At 42.7% G+C, this 14,413-nt stretch overlaps 1 protein-coding gene across 15 annotated transcripts in view; it reads right to left on the bottom strand.

Moving 5' to 3' along the window:
• Window positions 1–14,413, bottom strand: part of ATP2B2 (ATPase plasma membrane Ca2+ transporting 2) — a 415,395-nt gene that overhangs the window by 199,658 nt on the left and 201,324 nt on the right. Inside the window, exon 1 of one of the 15 annotated variants that reach the window (XM_077184644.1) lies at window positions 3,475–3,593. The exons of the other annotated variants lie outside the window; for them this stretch is intronic. The gene's annotated coding sequence lies outside the window, so the exon portion shown is untranslated. Of the gene's footprint in view, window positions 1–3,474; window positions 3,594–14,413 lie in introns of those variants that run through there. 15 annotated transcript variants of the gene reach the window in all.

The raw sequence follows: 14,413 nt of genomic DNA on the forward strand, positions 1-14,413 counted from the left end.
CCTTCATGTTCTATTTTATGGTTCCAGCAGTTTTCTTAACCTTGAGAAAATTTGGCACCGTTATTCTAATTATGAGAAGTGGGAGTACATGAAATCTTTCCAGCAAAGGAGAATCTGAGCTGGCAGATGCATGAAATTCTATCCTGCAAAATGACAGAAGGGGAAGTAATGGGACACTAGACCTGTCACTTACCCAGGTAAGTGCTGTAAATAAAAAACTACATTCTTTTAAGCTCATTCAGCTCTTGATAAATTGACACCAAGTACGGATATTGTTACAAAATGCAGCTGCAGTAACTCCAATTGCTTATTTACAAAACCTGTTGTCACTATGACACAAGCACAAGCAGTGTGTGTGTGTGTGTGTGTGTTTGTGGTACATTTAAAGCCCCAAACCCCAGAAAGGAAAGTCTCCCATGTGTGTCCTGACACAGCATCACAGATGAAAAATGCATGCACTTTGCTACTGAGCTCACACATTGGGTTACAGCCACATGGGAGGACTGGGGATTTAAATACCCCACTGGGCCTTTTCCATCTCCATCACTGCCCTGGAACCCAACATGCACAATGCCATGAAGGCTTTGGAGCCATCACTCCCTAAAATTTGGAGAAAACCGAAGCAGTTTATATTTTAACAATCTCCCGTTAAAACCCTCAAGTTTATTAAAGTCTCTGTGCTAGAAATACTCAAAAGCTTTCACTCCAGTAAAAGACACCATTCCACAAGGTCTCCTCAAGCACAGGGAAGCTCAGTGAAATGCAGGAAGGGCCTCACAGACATTCCTGTTGCAGAGGGCAGAACTGAGCTCTCAGTGATCTCCTCCACAGCAGAAACCTTCAGAGATCCATGCAGTCACAGATGTCCTCACACACATTTCAAACCAGACTTCAATCCCTGCTGCATCCCTCTCTGTGCTGTACTTGGCTAACCCCTTACATAATCCCAGGACTTCCTTCTTTTCAAGCACATATAAAATAGTCTGAGTTCAAGCACGGAGATAACAAAGTCGTCAAACAAATCTGAACGCTTCCAAAACCTACTTTTCTCTTTTGACAACTGTCTGAGAACAGAGAGTGCAGAGAGCTGTTCCTCCTTTAAATTTAGCTTCAGCCTCTGTGAAAATCCCTCCCAATGCTCCAGCATTTGCTGCCTGGTCTTTCCATTCAAGTAGAATGGGGCAATGAACCCAAATTTGCTGATCCATTCCCGTGGCCATGGGATTACAGAAGGGAAAAAGTGAACACGTGTCTGAACAGAAAACTGAATTTTTAATTTTTTTTTTTTTTTCATTTAAGGTGTGTGTTTGAAGCAGTGGGACAGGTGCTGCTGCACCTCTGTTTGGCACAGCTCTGTGTGCCAGGGAAGGAGCTGGTGCTGGTGCTGCCCTCGGAGCCACGTGAGCTCTGGAGATGCTCAGATGTCTGCCTGACATGGGATTGCTCTGAAATTAGAACATTGCCCCATTTTCAATAAAGCCTCCAAGATCCCAGGGTTGTCCCTGTTAGCAAGGGATGTCCTTGAAAACGAGGACAGCTGATGACCTTAAAGAAGGAGGGTAATTAGTCACAGCCCTGCAACCTTTTCTCCTAAAGAAACAGTGATAAAAGTAAACTCCTATTAGAATATCATTAAATGCATTATTATGCAATACTGGTTACATAACCATGCTTTACCAACTCGGGGTATTTTCAGGCAGAATTCAGTTTCACAGAATTGCCCACACAGAAAGGTTTTTTAAAGTATGAATTGTCTCTCTGGAGGGGATGGAAAAAGCTCAGGTAAACTGATGAATGGCAGATTGGCTGCCAATATTTCACATCCAACTTGAACCCTTAAAAAAAAAAAGTCTTTTTAAGAATTCCTTTTCAGCTAATTTCTCCCAGAGAAGTGATAAAATTCATAGAAGCATTTGCAACTCCAAATATATCACCCTATCCAGACATCCAGTACCATTTGAATTTCAGCTAAAAATTCACTGTGAATCCATGCAAAAATCAAGGATAAGCAAAATTAGACTACATTAAGCATGACAGCTTGAAAAATGTTGCTGCATTTTATCAAAATTAATATTGTCATCTATTTTCCTCTGTCCCTGCTTCCAATAACAAGGAGGAATACTGATGCATTCTATGTTTTACTAAAATATTTAATGTAATTCTACTCATTTAGCAACTTTAATTCGTTCAGAAATGTTCTAACCTCCAAAGTAAATACCTGAATATTGTTCTTATTGGTGCCTGAGCTCAAGTTAAATAAAATTCACAGCTATTACAAAGTCTAAAAGCAAGAAAAGAATGAAACAGGAGTGCATGTGAAATTCTGACAAGGCAAAAGCTGGTGCGGAATGGATTTTTAAAACATCAGGTTTAAAAAGACAGGATGTACATTTTCAAAACAGAAATCTACATGAAATATAAGCATTAGTATTATTTAAAGTTCATCAGTAAGCTGCTTATTTTCTTGCCAAACATTTCCTTGCAATATCAGCCATTTACTGCTATCTATGAAAGTCACCCCAAAACACTGCATTTGTACTGGGCTACAGTGACAATTGTAAAAGGGAAAACAAACAGCTGATGAATATTTCAGGTACAGCATCATCTCTAGGTAATAAATCCAGCATAGTTACGTTTTTCTTTCACATGGCTCCATTCTAATGCATCATTTCTACTCCCATCCTTCCCAAAAGCCAAATGCAGGGGACATTTTCGAAGCAATTACCATTTGCCTTCCGGCTGTGCAAAGTAATAATGGGCATTCTCCCTCTGTCACCAAGCCACGTTCTGTGCCTCACACCTTCCCACTCAGGGCACACACAGCTTGTGCATGCCTGGAACCCAAAACCAGAGCCAAAAACCATCCAGCCAGAGCCAGAATAACCCTGCTGGGCAGCAAAGCACAGAGCTGCTGTGCAGAGCATACCTGGAACTCAAAACCAGAACCCAAAACCAGAGCCCAAAACCCTCCAGGCAGAACCCAGAATAATCCTGCTGGGCAGCAGAACTCAGAGCTGCCATGCAGAGCATCCTAGTACCTGAAACCCAAAACCAGAGCCCAAAACCATCCAGCCAGAACCCAGAATAATCCTGCTGGGCAGGCAGCAGAGCCCGGAGCTGCCTTGCAGAGCATCCTTGTGCCATACCTGGAACTCAAAACCAGAACCCAAAACCAGAGCCCCAAACCAGAGCCCAAAACCCTCCAGGCAGCCCAGAATAACCCTGCTGGGCAGCAGAGCTGCCGTGCAGAGCATCACTGTGCCATACCTGGAACCCAAAACCATCCAGCCAGCTCAGAATAACCCTATTGGGCAGCAAAGCCCGGAGCTGTTGTGCAGAACATCGCTGTGCCATACCTGAAACCCAAAACCAGAACCCAAAACCAGAGTCCAAAACCCTCCAGGCAGCCCAGAATAACCCTGCTGGGCAGCAGCAGAGCGCGGAGGTGCCGTGCAGAGCATCCCTGTGCCGTACCTGGAGCGCCGCAGCCGCGGAGGATGAGCCGCGCAGGTGAGCCCCGCTGCCGGAGCAGCGCTGGCCATGGGATGAGCGAGGCGTTCCCCCAGCACAGCCGGGGTGTGGCAGCAGGGACACACCTTTCCTGCTTCTCTCCACCCCCTGCCATGCCTGCGTCTCTGGCTGGCTCCTTCCCAGCCGGCGGCACAGGGAAGGGAGGCAGGAGCGAGGAGCGCTCCGGGGAGGGGGCGATGCTTTCCCTCCGTGCCGCATCCCGAACAGCAAAATTACAATCCCACGGTTTCCCAGGAACGCCAAGGGGCCCTGGCGGAATTCAGCAGCTTGCAGGGAGGTGGATGCATGTGAGCAGTCGGTTTCTGTGTGCCCGGTCCCCGAACGCACCGTGCCCACCCCAGGAGAGCCGGCCTGGGCTGGGTGCGCACCCCAGGACAGCTCCTCACACCCCAAACCATCGGGAACTAAAGAGCTGAACAAGAGCCCCTGCAGCACTCCGAGCTTCAACAAGGACTGATCAATACCACTCAGACAGTTCCAGCCACCACCTCTCACCTTTTTAGTTATTTACTGAGGTGCTGAAACATGAACCCAGCAGCAGGAAAAGCCTTCACACCAACCCAAAGTGCCTGGCTTGACATGTGGTACGGGAATATTTGGGGAAATTAGAGGGGGTGGATTCAAGCAGAGGATGAAACTGAATCCCAGCCTCCCTCTCTGAGCCCTCAACCACTAAAACATCCCAAAAGAGGGGAGGCAGCAAAGCCAGGGCTGCCATTTTCAGCTTTTCTGCCCAGGGTTGGACACCAGGGGCAAGCCTGGCCCTATGGTTTTGTACAGCTTGCCCAAATTGAACTGCAACAAGTTTGGGGTTTTTTGTTTTCTGTAATCAACACAAATATATTGAAATACTGTTCTCAGTTTCAGAGGAAAGAAAGAAATAGAGAAAAGGAAAAGAAAGTTCCTACTACCTCCAAATTTTTTAAATGTCCACACAAAAATAGGTGGGATGAGTTGGACAATCCACATTAAACCAATATTTTTATGGAAGAGATATATACACACATCAAGTTCCTATTATTAGTAGTAGTACTAGTATTATTAGTATTATTATTAACCCCAGGCACTTTCTCACAGGTAAAAATTTTCTCCCATCAGTAAAAGACAGAATTGTCATTAGAAAAAGAAAATAATGATAAAATATCCAAAAGTAAGAAAGTTTAGTGCAGCTTTTTTAACTATTGTCTCATTTTCTCAGGAAACATTATTATATTTTAATGGTGCAAATTAGGTTTATCACTGTCACACTATGGAAATTAACTTCTGATTCCTCTAAATTACAGACCTTTGTATCCATAAGGAGTAACATTTTCTCCTATAAAAGTATAAGGACTTTTAATAGAGTCTAGAAGAACTATACTGTGATATTTAAAAATAAACACTGTCAGACTTACCTGAGAAAATCATATCCTGTGAGTTGATGGATGTGTGACTGGACAGAATTTTAAAAGATCATTTCACATATACAGACCCTCCAGGTGAAGAAACCAACAGTCCCAGGTCTTTAGATTTTGGGACTGTAAAAAGAGACTCCAAAAATACTCAAGATGGTTTCCCCCAACTATTAAAATAAGTGGTTAAAACCTAGGTAATTAAGAAATTTAAAAATATACAGAACAAAATATGGCACTAAGCTGTTAGAAAAGGACATTTGTGGCATGCAAATGTCCCAAGATAAAACCAAATTACACCTGGACAGGAAAGCAGCATGTGCAACCTCACAAAATATTATTCTTAAGCACTGAGAAACAATTGCTGTTGGTGAGAGGACTCCTTTCTTGAGTGGAAGTGATAAAGATGATAAAGACCTATTTGTTATGTATTTTAAAATAATTTTTATTCATATTCCAGGTCCAAACGAGAGTCTGAGAAAGAAAAGCCCTGAAACTGCTGAGCTGTGGGTTTCAGATTGTTGCTAACCCCAAACCCTGGAGCCCCTCTTCCTTTGGCACCACTAAACACCTTCAGCTCATCTTTCCCTGGTGTCCTGCAGGTCTTTTACACCGATTTCTCCTGAAATCAACTCACAATTCCATCGGGGGCTCCCTGCAGCCCAGGCCAGGCGCTGCCATCCCACCTGAGTGCCCGGGGTGGCTGCCAGGGCTGCCCGGGAGCAGCCGCCATTCACGAGGGCCTCGCACGCTTTGTGCCAGGGCAGGCGGTGCCCGAGCAGGGCTGGCACAGCTGGCAGAGCCCCGGGCACCGTGACCTGCAGGAGCACAGATTCACGAGGGCCTCACACACTTTGTGCCAGGGCAGGCGGTGCCCAAGCAGGGCTGGCACAGCTGGCAGAGCCCCGGGCACCGTGACCTGCAGGAGCACAGATTCACGAGGGCCTCGCACGCTTTGTGCCCAGGGCAGGCAGTACCCGAGCAGGGCTGGCACAGCTGGCAGAGCCCGGGGCACCGTGACCTGCAGGAGCACAGATTCACGAGGGCCTCGCACGCTTTGTGCCCAGGGCAAGCGGTGCCCGAGCAGGGCTGGCACAGCTGGCAGAGCCCCGGGGCACCGTGACCTGCAGGAGCACAGATTCACGAGGGCCTCGCACGCTTTGTGCCCAGGGCAAGCGGTGCCCGAGCAGGGCTGGCACAGCTGGCAGAGCCCCGGGCACCGTGACCTGCAGGAGCACAGATTCACGAGGGCCTCGCACGCTTTGTGCCCAGGGCAAGCGGTGCCCGAGCAGGGCTGGCACAGCTGGCAGAGCCCCGGGCACCGTGACCTGCAGGAGCACAGATTCACGAGGGCCTCGCACGCTTTGTGCCAGGGCAGGCGGTGCCCGAGCAGGGCTGGCACAGCTGGCAGGGCCCGGGGGCACCGGGACCTGCAGGAGCACAGAGCACCCCTAGCACGGCACAGATCCCAGCCTGGCCCTGCCTGCGATCGCCAGTGCCTGCAGCTGGCAGGGAAAGGCACAGCAGGGGCAGAAGGCAAAAATCTGCCACATGGGCGGAAAAATCACTTCAAAGCAGGCTCTGAATCTTTCTGTATACAAATAAACTCTTTTTTTTTTTTTCTCCCCCTTTTTCCACAAGGTAAATGTTGACCAGCAGCCTCTCCCAACCTGAGCGCAACAGGGTAAATTTAAGAATGAAAAGAATTTCTTTCCCTTACCTTTGGGATACTTTCCATTCTGAATAACTCTGAAGTTGTTTTATCTAAATTTACAGAGGGGGGGTAAAAAAAATTTAAAAAAGGTGGTTGGGGTGGGGAGTGTTTAAAAATTACAGAAAGCAAAGGGGAGAAGTTTGGTTCACAGCACAGGAAAAGAACATTCAAGACCAGTCCAAGATATTATTTTGGGAAAGTCACATTTGCCACTGCTCTAAAATTTGCATGAAGCTCAGGGTAACTGAATGCTATCTTCACATTATATGATATAATTGTCTTTTTTAGGCAGACATATATACATTTTCCTGTACATAATTGTAACTTTCTGGCCTAGATGAATCTGCAAACAGATAAAATATTGCTTCTTAACCAGGTAGCTTTTCAGAAATCTTTAACAGCAAAAACCAGATTTCAATTTTTTAAAGAGTTATATGTAAGATAAAAGACAAGAAATCTGTATCAAATCATTTTATCAAGGCATAGGCACAAGGCTAAAGGAGAGAGTGGAATTTCAAGGAGTGAGAAAGGAGGACTGGAAATGATGGAATTTATGTGTGGGGATGAAGAATAAATTAGGTAACAATACTGGGAAACAATTAAATGGAAAATGGTAATAGAAAAACTAGATTAATTTAGTTAAATAATTTTAAACTTTACCTGCTTTTCCATAAATTTAGCAATGTCATTTCAAATTCAAGAATACAACAGCTCATTTAAAAGAAACTACTATTTTTAAACAAAAACTGTCTAGCAAAAGGCTGAAATTAAAAAAAAAAAATTAAAAAAAAGGAGGGCTTGATCCAATCAATACAATCCTATCCATTACAGTTTCAGGGGTGACCTTTACATCAGATCTTTGCATCTTTGGAGCAATTCTGGGTAAGCAGAGCTGAAAATGGTGGAAGAGATATGAATTCTGACAAAAGGTGTAGACCCTTTACACCACAGGTGTAAAATCCATGAAGGAGTAAGAGCTCTGAATTCTGACCAAAGCTACAAGGTAGGGACCCCATAACTGGACCCTGATCCCCCAATAACCCAGAGTCTGCTGGAGCCCAGAATTCCAACAGCTCCCCTGTTTGGAGGTCCCCAGGAGGAGGGAAATGATGAGAATCTGATTCTATGTTCTTCAGAAGGCTGATATATTATTATTATATTATATTATATTATATTATATTATATTATATTATATTATATTATATTATATTATATTATATTATATTATTTAAAATGCTATAAGTATATACTATATATACTATAAATAGTATAAATATTATACTATTAAATATATATATTATTCATATATTTATTCAATATTATACTATTAAATATACATTATTTATAGTATAAATATATATTTATACTATAAATATATATATTTATACTATAAATATATACTATATGTACTATAAATAGAATAATAGTATAGTTATATACTATAAATAGTATAAAACTATACTAAAGAAATAGAGAAAATAATACATCAGAAGGCTAGAAGAGAAAATGATAATAAAAACTTGTGACAGACTCAGAGATTGGCTTTGATTGGTCATTAAGTTAAAACAATTCACATGGAGCCCATCAGAGATGCACCTGTTGGTAAACGATTTTCAGACTACATTCCAAAGCAATCAGACAATCATTGTTCACATTTCTTTTCTGAGGCTTCTCAGGAGAAAAATCCTGACAGGGATTTTTCATAAAATATCACAGTAACACCCCTGAAGGACAAGCTCCAAAACCCTCATGTGTGCAGGAAACTCAGCCTCACCTCCAGCAGGGTAAAACCAGCCCCAAGAGCAGAGGTTTTTGTGCTGCTGCAGCAGTACCCAGCACATTTTTCAGACACACAGAGAGCAGCTGAGCACTAATATTTCATGAAGGTGTCACGTTACTCCCCCCAAAGGGAGGTGAGGCACGTGAGGCAGCCCTGGCGCCTCCAGATTTCAGAGATAATTGCACAAACCTGTCCCAAAGTGCTGACCACCACTGCAATATAACTCATGTGCAAGTACAGATGTTAGAACTCCACTTTTCTATGCAGGTTGGGGATATTTCACATCATGCATGCTGACTTTAATCCCCACAGCAGGGTGTGGCACTGGATGAGCTTCAAGGTCCCCTCCAGCCCAAACCATTCTGGGATGTGTTACAGGAACAAAGGGGTTTTTTGCCATAAGCTGAGGTGAATAAGCAAAACAAAACAATTTTGCTCCACTGACTTCTAAAGATTTGTCAACTGGAACCCAAAATTTGACCCAACGCTCTCTTGTTATGATTTATCAATCTTTTTATCTGTTCCTTTTATCTGTACTGTTGTCCAATGTCCATGCCACTGTTTGGGTTGTGTCCCATCAAACATTTCCTCAAGCAATGTTATTAATCTAAATTCATCCAAGTGCATCTGTCATGACCAACCTTTCTGCAATGTAAGAACAGAATTCTTGATTGAGAAGTAATTTTTAAAAGTAGAGGTTTGCTACTTTCTAAGGCTCTGGAAAAATTAATGGGTTTTTTTTTCAAAAGAACCAGTCTTTTAGAGTAATTCATCTGCTTTTTAAAGTAGGTAGAACAGCAGCAGCCCAAGCTGCAAAACCTCCTTCAAACTCAGTAAAACTATCATTTAATCCCATGCTGTGTTACACCTCCTACAGCAAGAGAACAGGATTTAAAGATTGCATTTGTGCACTTTTGGGCCTGTTCTCACAGTCCCAATCCATCCTCCACCATGCTTTTTCCATAATTATGACAATGAAAATATACAGACTATAATAAGCATGTCCCAAATGCTTGACCCAAACATAAACATAGTTTAAAAATATCCTCATCCCATTTCACTGAGTAATCCCAGATAACAAACCTTGCCCAGATAGATTTAAGTGGTTATTTCCCATCATTTTCCTGTCAGAGTTGCCATACTCTGATCCCAGCTGTAGATCCAGCACCACATGGACATCTTGGAGAAGGCTCAAATATTCCATATATCCATGAGGATATATACAAATATTCCATATATCCATAAGGATATGTATATATTCCATATATCCATAAGGATATATACAAATATTCCATATATCCATAAGGATATATATATTTTCAATATATCCATAAGGATATATATATTCAATATATCCATAAGGATATATACAAATATTCCATATATCCATAAGGATACATACAAATATTCCATATATCCATAAGGATACGTACATATTCAATACATCCATAAGGATATATATATTCAATATATCCATAAGGATATATACATATATTCCATATATCCATAAGGATATATATCTTCCATATATCCATAAGGATTTCTACAGCAGGAAATGAAGAGTGAGGCTCCATAATCCAAACACGAGCAGGGCTGGCAAGGGCTGAGCATGGAATAATCAGAATATTTGGACTGATCAGAGCCCCAGCAGACACCTGGCAGCACCCATCCTGCACTTCCAGAGCAGGGGCAGGAGTGAGGATGCACTTCCAGGGCAGCTGCAGCTCCTGGAAGCTCTCAGGCTCCTCTTGGAGCTCCCACAGGCACAGCAGCCATGCAGCTCCCAAATCCCATAAGCTCTGGAGCATGGACTGGCAAAAAAACCTCTCCCAAAAAACCTCAACAGCAGCTACTGACTTGTCCAATTGTCCAGCTAAACCAATGTGGAATGTGCATCCTTTGACATCTGCTTTGCTTTGGGGATGAAGGCCAGTTCTATTATAAGACAGAAATTCTGCTCTTCTTAATAAAAATTTTAAAAACCCCACAGAATTCATAGAATGACCAGGCTGGAAGAGACCTTCAAGATCTTCAAGTCCAGCCCAGCCCCAACACCTCAATCAAACCCTGGCACCCAGTGCCACATCCAGGCTTTGTCAAACACACCCAGGGATGGGGACTCCATCCATTCCAGGCCATTCCAGAACTTTATCACTCTTTCATGAAAAACTTTCCCCTGCTATCCAGCCTGTATTTCCCTTGGTGCAGCTTGAGGCTGTGTGCTCTGGTTGTGTCAGTGCTGCTGGAGACAGAGCCCAGCCCCAGCTGAGCACAGGCACCTTTCAGGAGCTGTGAGAGTGATGGGGGCAGCCCTGGGTCTCCTTTTCTCCAGGCTGAGCACCCCCAGCTCCCTCAGGGCTTCCTCACTCACAGGGTTTGTGTTCCCAGCCCCTCTCCAGCCTCGTTGCCTCCACACATAGAATTAAAAAACTAAGGCAAATTTTTAATGAACCATTCAGCAAAAGAGAATTTTCAGCTGGTTCTAGCACTGATGATCACAAGCCCTCAGCACAGCTCATTTCTAGGAAGGTGTGTTTGTGTGTTTCCCTGCAATGCTTTAAAATATTTATATTCAATTGCTCCTGGAGCCTAATGCTGCTCAGCCTTTAGCAAGGGCAGCTCAGCCCCAGCTCTCCCCAGTCTCTGCATGGAAGTTTTGCCCTCAGTTACCAGATCAGGTAAAACCAACACCTGAGTGTCCCTGTGCTGGAGCTTTATATCTTACAGATCCAGGGTGACTGCTGGTTAATAAATCATTGTGCTTCTCTGAAAGTCACTCAGATCAATAAATACAAGTTATCACAATAAAAATGTCTCTCTTTTTGTTCCTCAGAGCACCAAGAGCTGCAGAGATCCCAAAGCCCACTCTGCCTTCACAGACTGCTTCCCTGAATTCCTGCAGAAGGAATAAAAGCATGACCCCCATCAGGGCAAAGCACTTCCTAAAGTGAAATGGAACCTGCAGAATCCTCCTTTTAGACCACAAACACACAAAGATTTTTCAGGAGGTGATGCAGGAGCACAAAGGAACAGACAATCTGCCCTCACCCAAAGCTCTTGGGTTATAAAAGCACACAGTGATACAGGCATTGCTTCCTAAACTGAGGAATGTTTCACACAGACAAACAACCACCCAGGCACTGCTTCATCCCTCTGCCACAACTGCTGCAATCCCAGAATATTCCTCCAGAGCCACTTTGCCAACCATTCCTTGTAAACAGAAGTGAGCTGAGAGCGAGGGAATGGATTGGGGGATGAAATTCTGCCCCAGTGACACATTAATGCAAATCAGGGGGAGGAGAGATGGGTTTCTCATTCCCTGCCAGGGTCTTATCCTGCATCCAACCATTCAGCTGGAAGATGGGAGCCACTCAGCAGCTTGAAAATTGGAATTTTATTGGTCCGGAAGAGCGGAAAGTGTAAATATAAATATATATATAAACAGAGAATTAAAGCCTTACCTCCCCTAAGGATGGAACAGTGCAAAGAAAAGTCACTGCCCATTTCAGACTGACTCTGTCTGAAGATGAAAAACCCCTGTAAAACCCCCCCAGTCCCTGCTGGCAGCAATTCCCACCCAGCTGGGGCTCAGAAACAAGCAGGGCATGTAATAAGCTTTCAGTAGTTGCATTCTGAACAAATGAGTTCATTTTTACTTCACCAGGTGGAATATTCAGAAATTCTCAAGACAACCATTTGTTGTTGAGATTTGAGATTAATATGAAACCAATCATTCCATATTAAAAATTCAATATGTTAATAATAATAATGCAGTTTATTTTGCTTCTCTTTATCCCCTCAGATTAAATTTAATCCGTGTTTGTATTGGTTGCCTGAGCATCTGAGCAAAAAAAAAAATAAAATCCAGAATTAGGAAATAAAATGCTGACCACTGTGATTTTAAAATAATCTTGAAAATCTCAAAATAATCTGTTTCCAGTAGAACGAGAAAAATGTTGATACTTACAAAGCATTAAAACATTACAAAAATACAAGCTAGCAATCATCAAAAATTGCTTTCACTTTTCATGCAGCATTTTATACTTTTGTGAAAATGATTTTTAGAACAGCTTAAGACGTCACAAAATTGAAGTGCTACATTTAGCTTGGACAATGGAAAGTCATACTGAAGAGTAGAAACTTCAACACTACCAAGAATGCTTAAACATAAAACATCTGTAAATATCTTCAACTTTATAAATAAAGTATTATGGGTGACTTTGATAAGGAGAACTTCTGCAAGTGTCAGTGAACTGCATTAACATTTTTTTCTATTTAACCTTATGCACAAAAAAAGGACATAAATTAGGAGAATGGTGCAGAACAAGAAAATCTATTTCTAAATACATTTTTCTGCTAGACTCACAAGCTCAACATGAGAAGAAGTTCAAGCCAATTCATCCAGGTCTGTGTCACTTCCACAGTGGAAGTTCAAAATTCTCTTAGGATGGCCCCAAAGAACCCTCTGCACAATTCCAAGGATCAGGATGGATTTTTCTCCATTGAAAGAAAATTTTAGAACAGAAAAACAGATTTAAAACGTGCCAAGATCTCCTATGGTTACCCCAGGACAGAAAAAGTTCACTTTTCAAACTCTTGGGTTTGAAATAATGTTCACTGAAACAATATTAAAAAATATCCCAAGGTGTGACTTGAGATTTGGATTCGTGGGTCATGGGACAAATTTCTGGGTCTGGCCATAGGATTCTCAGTTTCTTATTTGGGCTCTGGACCAGCAATTTGCTCCAGATTTAGAAGAAAAACAAACCCCAAGTGTTCTCTGTGGCACCCTCAGCAGAGTGGGAACGTTCACACCTCAGATTTCTGGAAGAGCTGAAATTCACTTCAGTCCTCACTGACATGTGCCAACATCACACGAGTTTTTCCCAACACCAAACTTGTGCCTGCACTGCTTAAAAAAACACACAGAAAATTGTCATATGTGACCCTTCTTATTCTATACTGCCAGGAAGAAAAGAGACAGCAAAGGTGAAACTGTCACTTGCCACTGGAGCATGAAAAATCATGGATTTGACCATCCCAAAGTTCTGGCTGAAAAAAACTTTGGGTGTTCTTGGAGGGCCATGTTATATCACAAGTGTATTTTTCAGGAAAGTAATTTTTCTTTTTTCTAATTCTTATTTTTCTTTGACAAATTTTAGTGTGACAAATTATCCAAGGAAAGATTAAATAGCAAAGTCCCCATTTGTACCCCTTCGATCACACCCATGGGAAGCATGGAAATTTTGGGTTCGAGTAACTATTTACTCCCATTTGGTTTTTGGTTAGACCTTGTCAGGAACTGTAAAAACACTGCCTTTGTGGGCAGAAAAACTACATTTTGCTGGAGGTAAATTAAATAACATCCTGAACCTCACAAATTGTTTCCATTGCAAACTGAAAACCAGTGAAGATGCTCACTGGAATTTCCAGCAAGAGCAGTGGCAGAGTTGTTCCAGAGAATGACTCCAAGTTCCTTTGTTCCAGTTTTAGAAGTGGCTTTTTAATGTGGCTCTAAGCAAACATTAGAAATTCAGATCCCCAAGTCATCCTCTTTGGGAGGAGAGTAGATTCAATTTTCCACTTTGATTCCAAGGTTGAGGGGGCCTGCTTGGTTTGGGGTTTTTTTAAAACTGGCACAAGATTCTCCCTGAACAACAAAACAGATGTAAAAGGAATTCCAGTGGCCCATTTAAAATGTTGAAATGTTGACAGCCAGCTACTCCAGAGTTACTCACAGTAGGAAAAATATTCCCGTGGTCTTTGGTGCATCCCTCACCTGCATTATGAGCATGTCACTGCACTGTTACCACATGGCCACTTAGCTTTTAGAAATATGACCATAATTCAGATTACAAAAGCAATTTATTCCCTGAAAACTGATGAGAACAAGGTGACATTATTTATTTGATAAACAGACACCCCAGGGAGGGTTACTCTCTGGGAATAATCCTGCATTTCCACAGAAGTCACTGTTGGTGCTTACCTTGAGAGCAC

This window comes from Agelaius phoeniceus, chromosome 11 (assembly GCF_051311805.1).
Source record: "Agelaius phoeniceus isolate bAgePho1 chromosome 11, bAgePho1.hap1, whole genome shotgun sequence".
NCBI classification, from domain to species: Eukaryota; Metazoa; Chordata; class Aves; order Passeriformes; family Icteridae; genus Agelaius; species Agelaius phoeniceus.